The 23,923-nt window shown below is 47.4% G+C and overlaps 1 protein-coding gene across 7 annotated transcripts in view; it reads right to left on the bottom strand.

The window, feature by feature from the left end:
- LOC146760598 (uncharacterized) overlaps nucleotides 1-23,923 on the bottom strand; it is a 343,150-nt gene that overhangs the window by 204,801 nt on the left and 114,426 nt on the right. Inside the window, exon 3 of one of the 7 annotated variants that reach the window (XR_014947596.1) lies at nucleotides 11,212-11,286. The exons of the other annotated variants lie outside the window; for them this stretch is intronic. The gene's annotated coding sequence lies outside the window, so the exon portion shown is untranslated. The remainder of the gene's footprint in view (nucleotides 1-11,211; nucleotides 11,287-23,923) is intronic. 7 annotated transcript variants of the gene reach the window in all.

Raw genomic sequence — 23,923 nt, 5'->3', positions numbered from 1 at the left:
TGAATCATACCCCTACGCCCACTCTGACACCTGTGTTCAGAGCTGATGCCCATCATCCCGTTCTGCCCTCTGCTCCCATGTTTCGCTGTGTTCCAATAAGCTCACAGAGCCAGTTCCAAACTGAAGATGAAACACTCCTCAATTAAGATTCGTGGAGAGGAAATGACTCACAAGAGAGGGAGCAACGGTGATAACCACAGGTGGTCACTGTCAGCATGGCAACACACTGCATCTCTTTCAAAGTGCAATGGAAAATCAGTTTTCCAACCAACTGCAACGTGCCCCTCTCATTTTCACCAATACCTTCTGCATCCCCAACTGTACCTGTCCCCAGAGGAGTCTGTCATTCCTCAGGAAATATTTCACCAAAATAAAGCAAAGATATACAGAAAACCTTGGACATCATAGAACAGACAGGATTTGCAAAAGTTAAGCGTAAAAAGCAACTAAGATGCCATCTTTGCCCTGTGGTAATCTTCTTGTTCAGCAAGACAGGCCCCAGTCAAACCTGGGGAAAAAGATATTTGAACATGAATGTATTAAGACTAAAAACATCTGGTCAATCGAATTTACAACTGAAGAAAAAGACTAGTAAAATTTTACTTCTTTTGAAGAATAAAGATGTATTTTTAAAGGCTTTATATACAGCACTGAAATTAAGATACAGGTCTATACTCAGTCTTGCTTCAGATTCAAGACTGAACAGACACAACCAGCAAATGAAAGTTGGTCTCTTAGTTGCACATGTCCCTCATCACTAAAGCAATCTCTAAGTGCCAGGTCGTCCTAAACCTGGGTTCATGCTTCCATTTCAGTGAGAATCACTTGCTGACATACACCTTGTCATTCCCCTGGGGACTGCCTGCTGTGGTCTCATTTTCCAGGGGTTTGCTCTCCCTTTGGTGAATTTTCTGCATAGATGAACGCTTTGAGTTTTCCAGTGCCTTTCTTCAGGGATCTGGTGTGATGTTAGCCAGAACCCCTCTTTAAATCAGTGATTTCCCTTCACTGTTATTATGCATTATTTAAATTGTGGAACCATCTGCAAGTTCTGTGCCAATGGAAGAAATAATAGTAACTGCCTTAAAGACCTAAGCTATAGCAGGGTTGACATACAGACAGAGTTTTTGTTGAATTAGAGTAGTTCTGTTTTAAAGGACCTGCAGTGATCAAGTCCGCTGCCTTACCGGTCCAGGTCTAACCAGGAGTTACAGCACATTACTGAGGGCTTTGTCCCAATACCTCCTGAACATTGACAGGCACGAGGCACAACCAACCCTCCGGGAAGCCTGTTGCCTATGTTGGACCTCCCACACAGTGAAGACATTTTCCCTAACATCCAGCCTGCCCCTCCTTGGCACAGCTTTGCACTGAGGCACAGGCTGCTGGCACGGGGCACAGCCCTGCTCCCAATACCCAGCAGGCAAAGCTCACAGCCGTGATGTCAGCCAAAGGAGGGAGCACCTCCAAGCTGAGGCTGCCAGTCAGTCAGTGCACTGTGAGTAGAAACAACAGTCACAGGGCACAAGGCTTGAGGTGGTATGAAATTACTCTGCTTTATCAAAGCATCGCATCCCCATCACTCATGCATCAAGTCCTTGGTCACTTTGTTCTCTGTGGAAATAAACCACATATGTTACAGTTAACAGAGGTACTGGATAATCTGCCTTCCATGTAGATGCTTTTGGTCTTCTGCTCCTTCCGTATGATGGCCTGTGCAGAGTTTCCTGAACTATACAGGACAATCCTTCTCCAAACTCACAAGAAAACATCCGCAGACCCCAAACTCCTCCACAGAAGTTGCACGACACGCAGTGTAACAGTCCACATCTCACACAAGTACGAGCTGTCTGCCTTAGGGCGTTATAGATTCTCCTAATCTCATCTGAGACAAGTACAAAATGCACATCTGACTTTTCCCCCTTAAATTAACCAACTGATGCAAAGAGAAGGATTCACAACACTGGCCAAGCCCTCATAGCTGCTGTTTCATCTCATGATGGGATTTGGTCCTGCTCCTCAGAAGGGCAGGAGGAGGCTAAGAATGGGCTATTTCCTGTTGCTTGTATATGTCACATGCAAACCCCTGATGCTGAAGGGTATAAACTTCTACTTACTGTGACTTGAAGCCAGTTTCCAGAAATAACGATCACATCCTCAGACCAGCAATTCAGAGTTACTGGCTGTGCTGTCTGACAGAGACAACAGGCACACTGCAACCCCACTCCCAGCTCCCCAGCACTGTCTCTCAGCCCTGTACTAAGCCTTAGAGAGAAGCACCAAGGCTCTGCCAGCCCCCCACAGCAGGACAGCACCAGCTGTGACAGGCCCATCACAGCCAGCAAACCACCCCAAGCCTGACCCACTGCCTACAGTTGCTATTCATTTATATTTAAAGCACTTTCTTCTCACTGGAGGAAGATGGCAGTAAGTCTCACTGCTGGCCAGGGAGAAAAGGTTGCTATTCTGTGCCACAAAGACCTCGCCCTCAGGACTGTGCCTGAGAACAACTGAAAATGCAGGAAAGTCTGTACAAATGCTCCACTCGTTGCCCTACCACGATAACTGAGCCAGAGGTCAATTCTACCTGAACGTTGCCATGCAGATGGGGAGTGCTGGGAACCATGGAGGGTCCTCCCAGAACCATTAACCCATGCAGCAGCAAAGCACAGGAACCAGAGGCCCGTCATACCATATGCAGATATTCCCACAACTGCTTCAGGGAGCACCTAGGACAGACTGGAACATCTTGTCCTTGGAGGCTTTGGCCAAGAGAGAGCTACACACACACTCAGCACAAGCCAAGTGGAGCCAACTACATGAACTGCCAGATCAGCCGCCTTCCTGGAGAGCAACCAACAGAACCCAGAGCTGGGTGCCCAGGTGGGCACGGGGCAGGAGCGAGCAGCTCCAGCCCGGCGGGCAGAGCCCCTCACCTGCTATAGGTGTCGCTGTGGGCCTGTGCAGCACACCTGGCACAGCACATCTGTGCGAGGCAGCAGGGCACGAGCGCCTGCAAATTAATGATGTCAGCCTGTCTTCATATATCAAGCTAATTTGAAAGGGCTTTAATTTTCTTAAAGGATAAAAAAAGGTTTCTTTGCTAGATTAAACTTACGATTGTCATTCATATATTGTTTATAAGGTACTCATCTCCTCACTCTGTATTTTTTTGTTTTTGATTTTGTATACTAGTTAGCAGTGAAGACTTGTCTGCGTGTATCAGAAGGAATAAAGAGAGAAATGTCCTTAACTGTCAGTTTTAATAAGAGGAGTCAACATGCCTCTATTCAGGTTAAATATTGCCCTGTCACATTTCAATAGAGTCAACAGATTTTATTTTTTTTTTAAAGAAAAGTCAAAAGCACTGTGTTTGCAAAAAATAATAATAAAAATCCCTACCCCCCACCTCCTTGTCATACAGTGTCAAAGCCTTTCTTTATTTGGGGGGGTTGCGGGGGGGCGTGGAGGCAGGACAGAAAATTCTTTTGTAAAATGTGAAAAATTACTACTCATAATTGGCACTGACATGAAAAAGGTTGGGTTTTTTTGTTAGAAAAACAAAGAAAATCTCTAATTTAATAATCACCTGCAAAGTGTTATTGTGATGGGAACAAAAAACACACAATCAAAGTCATCTCTTTTAAGTAACTATAGTGTTTTTAAGCAATCACTGCACTTTACTGCAGCTCATACACATAAACCAATGATGTGCAAAGTATAACAAGACACTCCAAATGACTGAAGTAAAGTTTCTCAAATAACAAGTGACAGGCTACACATAAGAAGAGCAAGAAAGAATGTGCCACGTCAAAAGCAGCCACCGAAGTGAAGTCAAAGCAGGAGACTCCGCAATGACCAAATACACCAAAATCTGATGAGGCTGGTGGGGCTCGAGCTGCCAGCAGCCCTCATAGACTTTACAGGGCCTGTCCTGCGTGCAGCACTGTGCTGGCACCAGGGAAGAAGGCGAGGGATGATCCTATGGGAAAGGACAGCTCTCCCCCTTCCCCCCACCACCACCCATGCCCCACATTTAAAGTTCTTAATTCATAAGACCATTATTTGGAATTACTTCTGCTCCACTCCCATTGGTGAGAGGAAACACTGACTAGAAGCTGCCTCCCAGTTCACGCTGCCTGAATACCAATCACGGGGAACACAAAGTCACCAGAAGAGAACACAGAAGTAGAGACCTTGCACAGAGCTGGAACATGGCCCTGTGCAGTTCTGCTCTGGGACAAGCTTTGGGGACTGCATAAATCCCTCAGTTGGACAAGGCAGCAGAGCAACAGCCAGGCAGCACCATGCCCCACATTTGGGGAACACGTGGGGTTTGGCAGAAATCCCACCCCCTGCAATACTGCTTATGTGCAAAGTTCCCAAAGCAAAAGCTCACATAGGTCAGTGACACCCAAAGCACCTCTCCCAGTTCAGGTAACTCAGATCCCTAAAACCCAGGTGGTTCCCTAGATCCTGTTTTACAAGCCATCTGCCAGATGCTTACATTTCATTCCACAGACAGTCTAAATTTCATGAAATGGCTCCAATATTTATTTGGTGAAACCAAACCCTGCTGCACATAAAGCAGGGCCTGAGCGGAAAAGCAGAGCAGTGGCTCTGTCCATCCTTGCAAAGGAACGCAGCGATGGAGATGTGTTGGGATCGTTTTTCCATCCTGCTCTGAGTACACTCCCTTTGGAGCCCGCCTCATTATTTACTAATTTGATAACCAGCATGCTTGCTCCACACGGGCTGCCTGCCAGGAAGCACAGCTGGTAAGCAATGCTGGCACACAGCACCCTTCCTCCCTGTTGGCACTGCAGCACCAGAGCCCCATGTGGCTCAGAGCCGCAACCCGCACTGTGATGCAAGTCCAGCACTCAGAAACCCCAACCTGATCACAAGCAGCGGCACAAGCACAGAATGGGGCTGATAGGGAATGGCCGCATGGACCCCAGGGCCCACAGCGCCACGCTACAGCAGGTACATGTCTTTACTTAGCAATACATTCAACCCAGTCCTGTTCATTCCCAAGCTCACATTCAAGTAAAAGATGCTCTCAGCATTGTATCTTATGCACTTGAAGTTGGGTAGAAATGGAACTGGTTGGTTCCTCCCACCCATCGGCTCGGTCTCACAGCAGTGCTGGGCTCCTGCATCTCACAGCTGAGCGTTTCCTGTCATTACAGCCACGGGGACCCGCTCTCCTGGGAAGTTAATTTTCCTTGGCAGTTCTCTCGAATTCAGCCCCTCGTGTGCTTTTCTAAAGCAGACGTTGCTAGTGTGACTTCATATAAACAGACAACAAGTATTTCAGAAATTAATCTTCGTCAGACAGGCTTCATTAATCTGTAAATGACTCCAGTTGTATGTTAACCCAAAGGGCATAGCACTGAAATCCTGTGATGTCTTCTGACGTACAAAAGTAGTTCCAAATTTGCAGTCATTATCCAAATGAGCCTCTTGATAAGTCAAAAGCAATCACGTACTTGGCTTGTGAAGAAATCCGCAAATAAATTTCACTAAATCCTTATCTTTACACGTACCATACGTTTAATTGCACAGCTCCACGTGAAGCAGTGCTTGGCCATGGCCTCAGTACACTGAGGCAGTATGAAATATCCAGCAAAGCACACACAGACAACTGCTGGACCCAAAAATATTTGGCAATTTGTTCAGAAAATCCCCCCAAAATGACTCCATCAGCAGTTGGACCGGAACGGCCTGGTGGTGCACACCACTCACTAAGGCTTTCCCCTCACACCTTCCATTTCTATCACGCTTACTATTTCTCTTCTTCAATTTTTTCCTCAACTTAAACCATTTGTACCTTTCTCACAACAATACACACAAAGCTTTTAGGAGTGTGCCCAGACCTGAGCTGCTTGAGTTCTGAGGTACTTTTTCAGTACTAAGATGAAAAATGGCAGAAAATAACCCCGTATTTCTCTCCATGGTTATCAAAACCCTTATCCATAGGTGCATTTTTGAGCACACACACTGTTTACAAGCAGAGGTAATTTCCCCATTGGCATCCACAGTGTTTCAGTGTGCAGCTGAGCACTGCCACTCTTGGTTGGGCGCAGTTATAAAGTCTCATGAAAACTAACACATGTATGGTGATGACTTCTCTATCTCCAGCAAAGCTTGCAGAGCTCTGCTCTCAGTGCCAGCACTGCTCTCATTAAGCACAACCACTTTTCCTTTTTTTTTTCCCCCTCCCTGGGTATGTAATATTTTCAACTTTGGAACAGCACATTTGACTCTAGCGGGAATCCAAAATGCTTTAGCAGGAACAAAACTCTTAAGAGATTACTGCCCAGCACACCCTGGATTAAATCTCACAATTAGGAACTCAATTTGCATTCTCAAAGTGAATTTCATTGTTACAACCACAACTGTGGTTGACACAGTACAATAAGCTATTGTTGAAGTCATTCCTGCAAAAGGTCACACACTTAAACCCTTCCATTTCTCCTGACAACCCCTCGGGAAGGAGCGGCATGGCAGCTTCACACCAGCAGCTGTGCTGACCGCCTGCACGGCCACGGCTCCCCCAGTCACAAACACAGGTCGGGGATGTGGCAGAGACCTCCATCCCAGCACAGCCCTGAGGTGTCACCACCCCCAGCTTTGGGTGGGAACAGCTCCCACCTCCACCAGAGCATCTGCTGGGTAGGGAAAGAGAAGCAGATGTCCAGGATCTGGAATTTCACCTGGCTGAGATATGCTGACCTACAGCTCTATGGATGGTCTCTGCTCGTGCTTATGGGCCATTCCCTGCTGGAGCAGCTTGCTGTACACCTGCTGCTGCATCCCACCTCCTCCCAGAAGGTTCCACAGGGGGTTCCCAGCGCAGCCTCACCGTGGGCTCACAGCATCCCAGCTCCAAGCAGCCACGCATCCCCTCACACTGCACCAACCCACACTGTGTTCCACACCCCAATTGGATCGTGGAGGTACTCAGCCACACACAATGTTAGACTTAGCATTATCCAGGGGTAAGATTGTAATGTTCATAAATCATTCTATCGCTGAGCAGTGAAAGAGAGGGGAACCTCCTGGTTACAGTTTTACTATAAATATCTCCTGTGGAGAAGATGCAGGCTCAACAGAATTTGGCTTTTAAACTGCTGCTAAGAATTACCTATAATTCTCCCCCCCGCCCTTTTTAAACACACTAAACATGGTCGCGGAGCAGGGTGGGAAGTGTGTAGTCCATACAGCATCAGCAATAACTCCTTTCTGTTCCACCAGGCTTTATGTCACACAGAAGGCATAATGTCTTATTGATGAGCTGATATTAAGCTATTTCTGCAGTGCCAGAACACAGCGACTCCTTTTCAGAGAATTTTCTATGCGTTTTTGTCCAAGAAAAAGCACTTGGAGGAAATCAGCTCCATTGCACAGCTGCCACACACACACAGGTGATGCACAGCTCTGTGATGGAGCAGTGCAGGGCTTTGTCCAAAGCACATCAGAGCTAAGGAAGCACTGCTCGTATTGCCACAGCCCAGGGCCTGACTGCCTCCAAAATGGGATGATGGCCTCTAACATTCTAAAATTACACATGCTGCATTTTACATGCATTTTCAGGTTATCAATTAGAGATGGCTGCTCTGTCTTTTCCAGATAGGTTGATATAAAATTCACTTTGGTGGCAAACAAGATACCTTTGTGGATACTGCTGTGATTGATACAACTGAGTACAGCAAGTGCTGCTGCCACAAGAGTGAATATCATCTCAGTGCCTTTTGGCCCTGAAAACAGAAGCATGTTTACAAATGTTTTCTAAGTAAGTAGGAAATCTGAGACTGCCCTTCCTTCAGACCACCAGACACACAGGTCCATGGGAGCAGTGCCAACCAGCACCTGGCCAAGCAGGACAGGCACAGGGCACCTCCAGCCCATTGCTGCCCATGGACTGTTCTCACCCTCAGCTAAATTGCTGTTTTTCCTCTAATCTGGTCAGGAAAAAAGGTGCTGCACAGTGTAGGATGAGTGGGAGACACGGACACTGCACCTACAGTTTGATCTGAGCTCATGATGCAGACAGCGCCGCTGCCTCCACCACCTGGCCCATGCACCGAGCCCCTATTGCACTCAGGCAGCAGAGGAGAAAAATAGGGATATTAACCTCTAACACTGATGAAAATAATAGCCACAATAAAATAGGGATGAAGAACACAGTGGCAGTAATTATTCTGCTCTAGTTTACCCTGGAGCACACGGAGGCGGCAGGGCCCAGAGCCGCACAGGAGGGCACAGCAGCGCAGGGACAGCCCGCAGCCCAGCTCCTGCACCAGGAATTCCTGCAGGGCCGCCTCAGCAGACAAGGGGGGGCTGAAAAAGCAAAAACCTGTGACACAGAAATAGACCTTCAGGGGGTTCTGCCCACGCCGTGGGGATACTCAAGTACCTCCATTTGTCCCTGCTGTATGCTGTGCAGGGTACATGTGCGGGCAGACAGAGTAACCACATCTGGTTGATGTTTAAGCACACACTGCCAAACACCAAGGCTAAAACATGCAAAGACAGGTGTCAGTGGATGGGTTTTACATGTGGAAGAGAGTCGTGATCACCGCTACCAAAAAATCAACTGCTGCTTTTCTCCTCCCCTTTTTATTTTCTCCCCTCTCCTTTTTTTCTCCTTTTTCCCCCTCCAAGATTCTTCACATCTGTAATTAATTTTTGACATATATGGCACAATTTCCTTCCATGAGTTATCTTAGTTCTCCTCCAGTTTAAATGTCACTCTTCTTTGAAATCTTCTCATTCAAAAATCAGGTTGAATCTAATAAAAAATTCAAAAGGTGCATCTAATAATAATGATATAATAGCAGCAAAAAACATGCACCTGCATTCATGCCGAAGAACAAGGGGTGTGAGAGACTAAAATGTAGGGGAAAAAAAGAAATTAGAGGGGGGAAAAAAAACCCATGATATTGCTGAAGTGCTGCTCTCACACTAAGACCAGGGGGATTGGGATAAGGCTAAAGTTAATTGCATTTCCAGATGACAAACCTCTCACCTCTGAACTGAATGGCTCTTTATAAAAGCTATCAGTAATAAACTGTAAATCTCAGCTATGATTGCAAATAAAGGTCATCCCTTTCATGCTGCCACTTTCCCAGGCCTTATTATATTCCTGTCTGAACCTTTCTTACTTCTTAAGGTGCACTAGCTGCCCGTATAAGCAATCAGCAAGGCTTTTTGATTTTATTTTGAAAGACACAAGGCGGTCGGATTTACATTCTGGCACCTCGCTTATCCAAAATAGAAAACCACTGAATTCTGACAAGAAGACACAATCCTGCTAGAAGAATTAATCTTCATCTTATATTAATGCAAAGAAAGACAATCCCTTTCCTCCTCTTCTAAAATTCACGTCCCCAGCTCTGCTCCCTCCCCACACGGTGCTGCTGTGCCCACAGTGTGGGGCAGCCAGGCCCCATTCCGCAGCACTCCAGGCACTGGGAGCACAGCGGGGACCTCCTGGATGCCTGGCACTGCACGTTGCTCTGCAGGGACACATGGTGCTGACACACACTGCCTGCCCAGGAAGCAAACCTTCCAATGCAATAAAAAACCAAAACTGTATTGGCTCATCGAATCACAGAAGCATTAAGGCTGGAAAAGACCTTGGGATCACTGAGTCCAACCGCCCACCACCACCATGCCCACTCAGCCCCTCACTACCTCACGTGACCATCAAGAACTCTGGAAGCAGAGAGCAGCTCTCTCTAATGGGATGCTGAGAGAAGATGGACCGTTCAGGGCCAGCGTACACAGAACATTGAACAAACAGCTCAGGGGATGGCAGGCAGTGCACCCACATGGCTGTCCCACCCAGCCCCCACAACATCGCTTTCGTTTCAGGAAGTCTTCTACATTTTGTTGGTGTACAAATCCAAACAAAGAAGTGCCAAGACTGACAACAAGGAGAGCAGGCAGCACACACACTGAAAGGTAAAAACTGTCCTCCTTCCACAGCCCCTGAAGAACACCAGAATCCAAATCGAGCACCCAGCCTGGGAACGATGCTCACATGCCCCAGGTTTGTGGGCTGCCCATCAGCAGCCCTGAACTCCCTCATCATCAGCTGGAGCCAAGGAGCAGCTGCACCAACAGCCAGGGCCAGGCCCACTTCAACATCTGCCAAAGTTCCACAGCATTTGTCTTTACAGACAAGTTCTACTTACAGGCTGACAGCCATGACAGATTTGTTAATTGAAGAGGCATAATGAAACATAACCCACAGGTTTATAAGGTGATCTGGGAACGGGAGAGTCCAGACCAACTTTACAAAATGCTTTTTCTTGTAGCATGTGCAAACAGGAGATGTGGGGAGAGCAGCAGCCTGATAAGCTGCTGTACTCTTAAATGGGGGAAAGAGGCTCAGATTGCACAGCCATAGAGGTGACTGGTTTAAGGAACAAATAGACTTGTCTATGGGATGGGATAATTATCTTCCACATCTTCAGGCTCTTGGAAAATGTGACAATGGCAGATCTGAATGAGGCTTCTGACAAGTCCCAGATGCAGTCAGGTCTTTTTTAGTTTAGCTTTTAATTTAAACTGCTCATTTTGAAAGTGATACACTGATAGCTCTAGTTGGAGGCAGGAAGTAAGCACTTGCTGAGAGCTTGAACAATGTCCCTCACTCATAAATTGCACTAGCCCCAATACATCATTCCCCCAACCCTGTGCAATCCTGCCAACATCCCACACTCTTCACCTCCCCTATCCCTGAACTCCTGTCTCAGGCACAGCACAACAGCACGCTCCCAGTCCAGGACATGCTGCCTCATCCAGCAATCTTCTCAGCACTTTGTTTCCTCAGATATCTTGCTTTTGCAGACACCAACACAGCAAACACTTTTTTCTGCAAACATCTTTGGGAATGAGACAGCAAGGACACAACACCAATAATGCTTCATGCATACAGGCTTACCTCACCTGGGCCTTTAAAGCACATTTACAAAGCTGCGTAAACATCACTGCTGCACATGAGTAAAGAACAGGCAGATGATGCATGGGCCATGGGATTCATTGCTGCTCACGGGTTTCACTTCCTTTCATTCTTAGCCAAATAACTTAATAGAGGAGATAGTTAGAGAAGCAAGCTGAAGCCCGAGCACTGCAGTAGGCCTCGCATCGCTGGAAGCAAACATCATCCCCAGCTTTGCGGGCCCAGAGCACACTCACCCACATTTCACCTCCCATGCCTTCTCACACTGAGGAAGTCACATCTCATTCCATGCTTCTCCTTCAGTGAAATGCCTGGAAAAATCAGGCAAGTCTTGTAAGATAGTTCCAGGCATTGGTTGGCTGCAGCACAGGATAACCAAGAGCTTCTTTCTTATACCAGAACATCCATACTCGGGGTGCACTCACCAGACACAACCACATAACCCTAAGACAGCACCCCATGTTGGGTAGGATTCCTTTCTGTTGTGCCTCTAGCATCGTCCCCACACTTGCAATAGATCTCATTTCACACTCACAAAGGTATCTGCTCACCCCCAGGGAACAGGGAAGATATGTTTGGGGGTACTTCTACGCTGAAACACATCGAGGATCATAGCTTATTGGGGCTCCAGGGGGGCTGGATGGATAGAGGAGTCCCAGTTCATCTAGAGCTATCCCAGCACGTGCCAGCTGACCTCACTGTATGCTCCCACTTCCTCTTTCACTTCAGCACAGCCCTCCCTGCACAGGGTGCCCGCTGGGAGCCCCCACAAGCCAGGGGTCAGCAGTAACAGCTGAGATCAGCCCTCCAGGCTCCGGGGAGCGCTCAGCACAGGCAGGTTTATTTCTGGTCTGCTCTGCACACAGAGTTGCCCAAGGTTCTCCTGCTGAGGACAACTGAACGAGCACCTGGGCAAACAGGCTTTAAAACCTGACTTTGCAATGAAATGTGACTGTCTCTGTTGTGTCTAAGGCCAAATGCTCTTGACATGGAGAAGAATTAATTTGAGGTCTTACGGTAAGAGCCACAGCCTGAGAGGCTGCTCCTGACAATCCCTGTCTTTCTGCGAGTTCTCATCTCGGGGATTAGCGTGGCTCCCCGTTAGCACATTAACTGCAGCACGAAGAACAAAGTCCTCCGAGCGAGGAGCTGCCATGGACCACGGCACATCTACTGCAATGAACAAGGGCACGGCACAGTTTTTTGGGAGGGTCACATCACCTCCCACCATCCCCTGAACAGTAAAAGCAGGGAGCCTTACCCTGGGCTGCAAAGGCTGCAATAAATACTTGGAAGAAAAACTGCTGCATGTGACAAGATGGCACACACCCACCCACACTCTTCCCACCACGCAGGCTGCAGGGGGTGGCAGCAGCAGCTCTGCAGGGCTGGCAGAGGGACCTCGGGTGCATGAGGAGCTGGAGATGCCACCATCACCCCATGGCATCAGCAGCCAAAGGGCAACAAGGTGTGTCTGGACACAGACCGCATGGTGATATGTGCAGGTGGCAGAAAGTAACTATGCATAACAGAGCAAGCCTGTAAAGCAGAGCCAATTACTTTAAACAGAAGTCAGACTGTATATGAAACATCCACGTATTCCTGAACCCTCTCAATTCACGGGACCACTGAGAATGAATTTAAACTTGTGCTACCAGGATATTTGAAAGCAGCAGCACCCAAATAAAACGCTGAAACAATCAGTCAACAGAATTTTTTTTGAAGCTAAAAATACTTCCTTTCTTGACAATGGACACTAAAGCCCTCAGCAACACAGCCATCGGGGTTTTATTATGAAGTACATTCCAGAATAATGGCTGAACATTTTAGGAGTGCAAAGGATGAAAGAAGTAAACAAGCCTTTTCCTACCCCTTAATGATAAATTAAATGCAGTATTTTGCTGTTCTGCCTCATCTTTTAACCACTCTGCATTCACACCCCTATGGTTAAGGTCACAGAGGTACTTCCATCAAAAACTCCTATTGCCACAGGTTTTCTGTTTGGAAGCAGCAGACATCCATGCCAGCCAAAATGATCAGGTCAAAATTTCTCTCCAAATCAAACTTTGAATTTAATTTTGAGAAAAAGAACTGCCTGATGTTACAGTGGTGCTTGCTGAGTCCTACAGCCCTCACACCGCCTGCTAAGAAACCTCAGTCATTTCTAAATGCAGCCTTTTGGGATTTTAAGAATAAGAGTGGAAATACTGTATGTGCTGTTGCTGCAGTCAGATAAGGAGCCAAATCTTAATCCTGCCATGCCATCTTGCCTCGGTGCAGATTATGTCTCACCACATCTGTGTACAAATGCTAGAACAAATAACAAGCAGATACTTGCCTGAGAAGAGATTCACAGTCTGAAGCTGATACCATTTCCCACTGCATAGTCTCTTAAGAATTTCTTGATTAAGAATATAGTTTTGTTTCTACTGTGAAACAGGTAACACTGAAATATCAATAAGAAACACACACAGCTGTTAATCTGCTCCTTTTTAATGACATAATTTTGATCTTTCAGTTTTGTCTCCTAAACTTATTTTCAGGTGCAGATACAACTTTCAGGTTCTGAAGCCAGTTACCAGATTGCACTGATTTTATTTTTCTCCCCCCAAAAACATGCTGCATTAGAGAAGACATTAGAAAGTAAAAAATTATAATCTTATTTCCTCCTCTCAAAATAAAGAAAAAGAAGGTGCTATGGAAGCACAAAGGGAATAAATCAGCTGGAAAGTTACAGTGAGGCAGCCAGTGCTTCTGCATCAATCCTCTCTCAGATCACTGTTGTTAACACAGGCAGCAGAACCAGAGCTGAGAGCACTGCGGCAGCACTCAGCACTTCAGAGACACGAGTGTGGCTGCCCAGCCCAGCGCTCCCAGTGCCACCACTGCTCCCATCCCAGGGCTCCCCTCCAGCAGCCCCCCCCCCCTCCATACCCCCATCCCTCCTCTGAACAGCCGCACTTCAGGGCAGTGGCCACAAATTCTTTATGATCATTAAAGCAGGGGAGAGCCATGTTAGAGTGTGGCACAACCCAACAGCTGCATCCCACAGCCAGTCCAGACTGATGTACTCAAATGCAGCTTGAGGCAAACTGACAGCAATGACAATACGTGACACATTACAACTAGTGTGCGACACAGCATCCCTATCCTGCGTATTATTTAATCACAGGGAGTTCTCCATTCTTCTTCACAACCTTTCTTCACATCTGAGTGCATCTTTAACCAGTGCAGAAACCCACCCCAACCTCATGGCAGTCACAAAAGTCCTCTCACCCTCACTCCCTCCCAGACAAGTGAGCAACATTAAATCATCAGAATACCTTGAGGTGGAAAAGAGACAACCACGGGCAAAATAAAACCAAGTTCTATTAATGCTAACTACACACTCCCTAATGGGTTTACACTGGCGCTCCCTTTAACCATCTCCAGCTGGGGACACAGCTCACCACCTCTGCTACAATGGGGCAAAACCCCAGCAAAGAGGGGACTGCTGCCAAAAAGGAGGTAAGAGAAGACCAGGAAGTGAACCAAGAAAAGGATTTTAAGTAACAGCTGGCAGCTGAAGAGTTAACCACAACCTTCTTTCTTTTAACACAGCCTTCTGTAGTAGCTAATGAAGGTAATGAAATATGACATGTAGTTTGGCCCTTGACCACAGAGCGCACCTCCCTCCCCTCCGCCTCACGAACAAAGCCAGAACAGATGGAGCTGTGGCTGCGGGGTCGGGCTGACGGCCGCTGCCCCACACGGGTCGGGTGGCCCTGCCCCACAGCGGGGGTCTGGGGAGAAGGGTGCTCACAGCGAGGTAGGGCATAACGAGCAAACCACATCCACCCACAGGGCAAGAGCAGCACCACGGTCCACACCTTCAGACATACAGCCCCATGAACATCACCAAAGTATACAAGGAAATCCGCTTTATGTGCCAGCCTCACCAAACAAAATGAAGGTGAGCTATTGCACGAGCAGGGCAGAGGCTGCACGCCAAAAACAATCACTCCTCCAGCTCGTGGTAGGAACCATGGTGGGAAACCCTTCTGAAAGGAAACATCCAATGGAAAAAGTTCCCAAGCTCTTAGCTGTTACAGAAGCAACTAAGTAGCAGTTACTCACCCAATAATTGTGCCCAGACAGCCCTCTGGAGAGGAGGGGGCAGCTCCCGGCCCACATGGCCCCCAAAAGGCTCCATTTGTCTCTGCCAGCCCAGCCCAGAGCACACAGCTGTGCCCCGGGCTCAGCACACACACAGGTGACACAGCAGCCACAGCTTGCACCTGTTTCCCTGACCCTCCCAGATGTGTTCACCTGCTGGTCCATCTGCATGCAAAACTCTGATCATTAAAGGAAAATCAGTTTGCTTTCCTCACTTAGTTGCCCATGGACTGCTCAAATTGCCAGAGATCTGGGAAATAAAACCTAAAATTCAGAATAAGCCAGAAGAGCCATTCAAGAAACTGCTAAATCAACAGATGCAGTTAAAGTGACCAGGTGAGCCGCAGGCTCCGCACAGCACCCAGGGTGCCCATGCCATGGGGGTAAGGCAGCAGACACTTGGCTGAGGCATCCCCACAGCCAACCCAGCCTTCCTGCAGCAGCTCCTCTGCAGGATCCCCAGCAACAGAATTTGAGGGATTTTTTTTTTCTTGAAAAGTATCTATAAAATAATAAAGTAACAAAAATCTAGAAATACTATAATTAAATTTAGTTTTTCAACCTTAATTTGTCCCTCTGTTGCATATGCATTGTTATATATGCTTGAATTATATGCTAATTCCCCATCCCTCTACAGGAGGCTGAACCCATTTAGTGAGCACAGCGGAGCATGCAATGGGTTGGTGCTGAATAACAAAATCATCTGCTGGTTACGGAAGCACAGCCTTGTCTGAAGCCAAATTTGGATACGTAACTTATGTGTGTGACCTTAGCTGTGGTGCCTTTGTTCCTTGCATGTAAAGAGGGGTTAATTGTGATTTATGGCAGCTTTACACCACACAAACAACACTGTATTTCACAGGGAAGATGTGAGGGTGTTTTCCCAGCTGTGCCTCAAGCACCTTCAGGGTGGGATGGATCCAGCATGGGCTCAGCCTCACAGCCAGCACTGCTTGGCAGCCAGGCAGTAATGCAGGGCTGGAGAGAGGGGCTGGGGGTGCACTCAGTGCCAGGAGCACCTCAGCCAGGCCAGAACCCTCCAGAGGACGCTGCAAGGGGACACAGGACAGGGCCAGCACAGTCACAACGGGAGCACACATTGGGGCTGTCTGTGCACACCAGCACATCCAAAGCTGTTAGGTTTGGTCACTTGTCTCTGGTGGCCTAAAGATGCATGAAGCCACAGCACCCAGAGGTGTGACATGAGGCACCGTGGTGACCACACTGAGCCAGGCCATTCAGCCTCCCCAGCACAGCAACAGAGTGGGACTGCAGCGGGCAGGAGAAACCCCATGGCCCCGGCAGCACAAAGCCACGGGGAGGCCTGGAAATTGATAGCCGGCTTCAAACGTTATTTATCATTCGCAGCACAGACACTGACACGGGCCTTTTGAAAGGGGATACTGTACCTTTAACCTTGGCTCCACGCACAGTAATTTGGGATGCGGGCCCTGGTTCATGGGGTGACCTTTCGGCAGGCACAGGGGGAGGGGCTGCGCTGTGCTTATTTATGAGGCGGTTGGCAGTTTTTGACATCACATGCTAGCCCCATTATTCACATGCTACATGACACGAGATTGGCCCTTTTAATGCAACAACATTGCATCAAAAAATTTGATTTTCTGTTCTGACAGCAGGCTTGTCCTCCTTACCTCCCCAAAACATCATCTTCCCAGGTTAAAGGCCACCAGAACATGATTTAAAAGCACACAGCTTCCACCAAACATGAAGCACAGCCGCAAAGCAGCCAGGTGCTGGGGCTGGAGTCCTCCCCATCCCCACACAGAGACAGCTGCTGTGACCCCAGCACAGCGTTCAGCAGGAGGAACATCTCCACCCCACATGTAATAAGTGCACCACAAACTTATGAAGTCTACAGTCACCAATCCAGCTGGAAACAGCAATTCCCTATGCACAGACTTGAAGCCTCTGCTCCGGGGTTTGCTGTGCTGTGCACACACACCCTGCTGAGACACAGCCCTGTTTGCTCACACAGCCGGTGGCACTGCCAGCTCAGTGACCACACACCCACACCACACAGGGATCTGGGGCATGGAACCGAGCTCTCCTTCTATAGGAGTTGAAATATCCACTAATGCACTTAAAGATAATGAAATATAGTTCACAAAAATGCACCACAACGCATGTATATTAAATCACTCATCAGCTAATTCCACAGAGAAAAGAGAACGGTCTGTAGGTTTAACTTTTCCAAACATCCTTTGTTGTGGGCTGGCAAAGAGTCATTTTAAGGCAGTTGATTTATATCTGTAAAAGCATTGCTAAGGTCACCACAATTCCTTTACAAATCTATCACATGATGACGCGAATGACACCAATCCTAAAATATCATTACAAGTCAATAAATGGGGCTAATTCTATCAATATTTTTATCAATTCCAACAGTGTTTCCTAAACGCACTGTCAAAATCAGACATAATAAGTATTAGAGAACAAACATCTTGCTAGCAGTGAGTAACTTCACAGGTCCCCAGGACATTTATCTGCTTTTTAAGGCAGAAGTGTAGGTGTACTGCTCCTTCACCCAAGGAATCAGGTTTATAGAAACATTTCCACATTCATCACTACTCAGTGTGCAAACAAAACTAAAACTAAATCCTCCATGCACTGCCAGCCCTGCCGCCATTTCCCTCCCAGCTCAGGACCTGAGCACTTCCCAAGCCATATAGTGCCAGCTCCAGACACCACTGCAGACTGGGAAGCTGTGACCCAAATTATCCTCATTGCTGTGGGGACACCCCCAGGCCACACATCTGCCATGCTCGGGGACCCAGCCCAGCCCTGCAGATCTGGGGGATGGCATAGAACCCCGCAGAGCCATCTCTGGAGCTCTGCACAGAGGGAAACAGCTACAAAAACCTGGAACTCCATTGTCCATCTCTGCATTAAGCTGGGAGGGCACGCAGGGCATTGGTCCAACACGTAGCAAAGATGCAGTTGTTGCAGAAGAACGAGGAAACTCGTGCTGTCTCCCGCAGTCGCACCCATGCCTCACTCCAAGCTCTTTTCCCACAGCACGAACCTCACCCTCCAGCTGCTCCAGGCTCTCACTGCAGAAGTGCTCACATCTCAGGAGCACCTCATTAACGGCTGATAGAGCACTGTGCAATTCTCACTGACAAATGATGGACATCAGCAGTATTTACACTTCAATATTGTTACTGTTACTTCAGAAAGTTGTAAACACATGCTCTTCTCATGCTCCATGGGCTATTTATCAGCCCCCTCTGCCTTTCTTGCACATCACCTGCCCTCACACACCCAGCACGGAGCCCAGGACCTGAGCCAGGCAGGTACCGCTGTGCTGGTGGAGCGGGCAGGGAAGGGAGCAGCTGCGTTTATGAGCCAGAGCAGAGAGGAACATCTTCAGGAAAACACACCTCCAGGAGCAGGAGGCAGAAAATCCTAAAGGCGATGTTACATTTTTACAGATTTATATGGGTTTTGAAGCCAAGTTCCAAGAGTGGCAGAACACAGAGGGGGAATTATTCTCTTCTTATTAAAAGAATGAAAAGGCCCAACATTGATTTTGTCCTTCATCACCACACACACAAAAAAAAAACCTCCCAACTACCGCAAGGATGACGGTATGGATTATCACAACACCGTAAATCAAAGTGAATGTATTTATTAGGGTGACTCTCTTTGTTGTCCATGTGTGCGCTGCTTGTTGGCCCATACTGTTATTATTTTAATTTATGGGTTGCTTTTCTCCACTCCTTCCTGCCCCCACAGTACCAGAGCCTGTCCACAAGTTTTACTCACGCCAGTTAAAATCAGCATAATGAAATGTCACAGCAGCCCAACAGCTCCACGAGGACACCGGGGTGGCACACCGTGGGATGCCGCCCGCAGGCGTCCTGCCGACCCGGCCTCACCCCACAGCGCTGCCCACTGTGCTGGGGACCCAACAGAGGCAACTAACAAGAGCAGCCACGCGCAGGAGAGGAGCCTTTCCCAGCTTAACAGGTCTCAGTGTAATTAAGTGCAATAATTTTAAGCAATTTGCAAATCCCACCTCATCTCCCATTTGGTTATAATCACATTCTCATTATTAATAATGCCGTACTTCCGTATACTCAGTGCAGCGCGCAGTGGGATGATGGGAACCAGGAGCAGCACAGAGCTCCTCTCAGATCCCATCTGCCCCAGTGTAATTTAGGCCAGCCTTGACGACCTCATCTGCAGCCATTAATGACAGCACCCACCCCAGGGAATTCCCAGGCACAGGGATCCCATTCTGCCCGATCCAAGCATGCAAACCTATGACTTGGGTGCTCGAAAAGCCTGACGCCTCCCCAAATTCCTGCTTTGGGGGTTCTCCATTTGCTCTCTGGTTTCTGACCTTCTGGGATCTTCACTTTAACTCTCTTTAAAAAGGACGACATTTGGGGTTTTTCCTTTTCCAAAGGCTGGCTGAGCCATATTCCTGCCTACGTGCCACAGCAGCACAGCAAAAGGCTGACAGGGGCAGTTCCCCATCCCCTCCCTCAAGTGATTTGAAGACGTACACCTGCAAACTGCCAGGACAAGCTGCATCATAAGTCTCATTCAATAAGCCAGCTGTGCAGCACATTGCATTAAAACAAAATCTTTGCCATAACACGTGTATTTAAGGACTGCACTTGGTGACCAGTGACCAAAACCCTGACCCCTGAAGTTCTCTTTTCTGGAGCCCCACAGCATGCTGCCAGCTGACCACAGCCCAGCAGCAAACAAACACCCAGAGCAGCACCACTGCCCTCACACTGCAGCCATAGAAGCACCATTCTCTGCTTTTTTGATATGAGAAGCAAGCAGCACTACATAAACACTTGTCCCTGCTCTGGGCGGCCACAATGCAGAAACTAAACACCCCTCTGACAAAAGGGGACCCTGATACATGGCAGGAGCCAAAGGAATGACTTGTACCCACTTCAGGAGCAGGGAACCACACAGTAAAGAGAGGACATCAGCAAGGAGTATAGTTATAGTTAACATCCACTGTTCTGCAGATCAGTGAGGGCAAACACCAACAGCCGCTCCACCTCACGTGTCTCAGCACCTCAAAATAGTGCAATATTTACCTGTGTGTGAAGTCACAGCTTGCTCCCAGGACACGTTGCTCTCTCCTTAATGAGAATCCTTCCTCAGATGTGAGCAGCACACCTCGAGGCCCCGCAGCCCCACACAGCAGCCCATGGCTGCACACCCCCTGAGGACACAGGCCCCACTCATCGGCCTGAGAGATGCCAACCTCCCCTGGGAATCTCAGGCATCGCTGATGATTCCTCACAGGAAAATAGGGAGAAAGAAAAAAAAAAAAAAAAACAGGAGAAAAACCAGCATCTCATCAGAATGGCCCCAGCTCTGCCCACAGGAGCTGTGGGGCCACAGCAAGGCCTTAACGAGCAGCTGGAGACATGGCCTGACAGAGGCTGGGGAGCCCAGCTCAGCTACTTGACAGGGCAGCAAAGAACCTGAGGTTGGTAGGGCGCAGTGTGCACTGCAAGATGTGGTGTTGGTGAGCTTTGCATCAACAAGACCTGAATTCAGGGCACCCACCCAGGGAACCAGAGCATCTGCACAGTGCTCAGTGCTGCTAAAAATGACAGCACAATAGCTGATCCTTCTAAGACTCACTGAAGGAATGTTTAGGAATATTATGATTAACCCTCCATAAACCAATAGAACAGGCTTCCTTTTAAAATTAATTTCTCCCCACCCCCAATAACTGCCTCAGTTTTGGCTACAATGCAGAAAATGACTACTCAGAAAGAATCCACAGGAAAGCAATAAAGCCTACAAAAATGGATAAAGAAAACTTGTGATTTCCCAGAGTCCACTTACACAAGAACAAGTTCAGACAAAAAACACATGGGTGAAGTGGCAGGGGCAGACAGTGGGAATCAAGATCCTCCTACTCATCTTTTAATACAGGGGACACCTAAAGAAACTGATTGATTGACTTAATGATCTTAAATGTCTCTTCCAACCTAAGTAACTGTATGAAATCACAATACTCTTAAAAAGGTAAATTCAAATATGAACACTGAGTTTTTACAATCTCTCTGACTGAATGTCCCCGCAGCCCTTCTCCAGGAGCAGTAACCCCTCTGTGTTCCATAAGGCTGTTGTCTCTATCAGGCTCCATAAAGCCACACAGGTGCCATTAACAGCCATTATGAGAATTCTCAGCTCTTCTGGTCCTAACCAGAACTCCTCAACTCTTAACACTTACACAGAAGCAATTAAAAGATCTGGTTTTGCTGCCTCTATTAATTCTGACCTCAACAGATGGAGGAGGTGCTCAGCACCAACCCTTTTCACCCTCTTCATCAAGCATATACATGGCACATCAGCATTGCTGGGATACTTTCTACAGACAGCTCAGCTGAGGCACATGGGAAGGGTAAGCACATTTTATTAGGGCACACAGGCAATCACGTGCAGTTGTGAGAACAGAGTCCAGGAGCTCTGGCCAGACTTCAGTCAGACTCTCCTGATTTAGGAGCTGGAGGTGGGAGCAATTGGAATTTAGGGTGCCAGGTCACATAGCCAAAAGATTCGCCCTGTCCATGTACTCCACAGCTACAGCGAATGCAAAACTGAACAGAGAGGCCTCTATGTGAACAGAGGGAGAAAGAGCACAGTTAAGAAACAGAATTTGCTCAAAATAGCAGATTCACAACAAAACTAGAAAGGCAATGCAGGAACAAAACACACACGCTGACAACTTCTACTGTTACTGACTTTAGTTCTCTGTTTGATTTTGTTTTTTAACGAGGTCAAAGGCTTGGCCTCGTGGAGCTCCTCTGCTGCCCAATGGCCGCCTGTGCCTCCACCCACAGCAGGGCTTCCCACGTAGCTGCTAATCCACTCGGATGCTCAACAGCAGAGCCTTGAGTTTTCACGGATTTATGCCCTACACTGCACACAGTTCCGTCTGTTTCACGGTTATTGTTCTCACCAAGTCTACTTCATCATTTAAATTATTAACAGCAGAATTACACTGACTGAGATCTCCTGGAATAGACAGCTTTAAAGTACCAAGGCTTGTACTGTATTGATACACGCTGACTGGAACAGATAAATCAGAAGAAATACAGATTTAAGGGTCATTACTTCATCTCTGTGCTTTTTTAATTATGTTTTTTCTTTGCATAAGAAAAACAGACAAAAAAGTTGGGAAAGCCCCTGTAGGTGGCCATCTGCAGACTGCCACACGTATGGTCAAATACCTTCTTGTAAACAGTAGCCTGGAGCTGCCTGGTTGATGTGCCACACATCAGAGCACACACCATCTTCAGTGCTTCTTGGCTCAGCTCAGCACTCTGTGGCACAGCTCAGGGCAGCAGTGCATCCCATGTGAAAGAACCCAGCAATTCCTTTGTGAACAGCAGCCAAGACACTTCTCTTTAACCAAAGGGGACTACAACACCTGCAAAGCACGGACCTTGTAGCAACATGTATTGCAAAGACGTAAATTTCACACCAGTGTAAATCAAACCCAGTGACCCAGGTGTGTGAAGGAGGAAAAGGAGAACAGGAGCACAGAGGAACCTCCAGGTTCTAGTTCATTGATTCCTTCACTGCCACTTTCTCATGAGCAAAAGACAGTTTCCCACCAGCCTGTTGCACCCCTACCGCTGTCAAACCATTCAGAATATTAAAAAGAAAATGTTAGAATCACAAATTCTCTGTAATTCACAGAGCTGCAAGCCAATTCTTCTCTCTCCTTTGACTATATTTTCTGAAGGCAGCAAAGCGACTATGAAAAACCACTTCTGTTTGAAAACGGAGCAGAAAGCCACCTGCTGTCAGGGACAAGCCCTGCGTTGCCCCAAGCAGCTCTCCCCAGCCCCAAACACAGCCAACAGAGGCAACGGAGCAGGTCCCAAAGGTAACAAAAATCATTAATAACAGACTAGAGAGTGCCCACATTCACACATATGGTTTGAATATGGGGAATTTGCTTTTCCCATGCACTGCATTACACATTTATCCTAAAATAAAAGCTATTTTTTTCACCCAACTTCTAGCATAATTGACAGATGGATCCGATTCAGAAAAAAAGCAATCAATGTACTCAAATAGTTCCTATCCATACCACGTTGCCTAGCCCTCAAATATTTTGTTACAGACACACTTTAAGTAGATAAGTTCCATGCAGCTTTTCTTAAGGTATTTTCTTTTAAAAATAGGATCTAGCCTTCTAAAGCAATAGTTTCTCCTCAATTAAGTCAACGTCCAAGAGTGGTTCCACTATACTAACAATGAAAGCCTCATGTGCAAAGACAAGTTCTTTTCAAGCCAAAGGAAAGCATATTTCAATTACATCACATACCCAAAACCTCTCTACTCTGCTGCTCACTCAGCCTAGAGAGGTCCAGGTTACAGCTGGTTCAAGGCAGCTCCTCACAGCCATGAGGTGCTAACAGCACCTGAGCACGCAAGTTTTATTGTGGGCAGCACACACAGCATCCATATTAGAAAAATAAATTTCTTACTTGCATGGTGGGGAGGAGGAGGCAAAATGATTGTTTTGCAGGGACTTCATATTGTTATTCATCAAACAGTAAAGACTGAGGTATGCTCTTTCACTGGTGTAAGGCATAAGAAACCTCAAGTCACAGCTACAGGTTCCCCCCCCCCAAGAAGCCTTCCACAACTGCCAAGGACACCAATTGCTCATCAGGCTGTGCTTCCTGCACTCCAGAACACAGGTCCCAAGACAGCCAGGCTGAGAATGAACCCCTTTACAGCACTTAAGAACAGCAAAATCTTTAATGC

The sequence above is a fragment of the Coturnix japonica genome, chromosome 6, assembly GCF_054131305.1.
Source record: "Coturnix japonica strain WE chromosome 6, WE-NBRP24, whole genome shotgun sequence".
NCBI classification, from domain to species: domain Eukaryota; kingdom Metazoa; phylum Chordata; class Aves; order Galliformes; family Phasianidae; genus Coturnix; species Coturnix japonica.
Note: the sequence above shows the minus strand (reverse complement) of the source record. Positions and strands in the feature narration are given on the sequence as shown.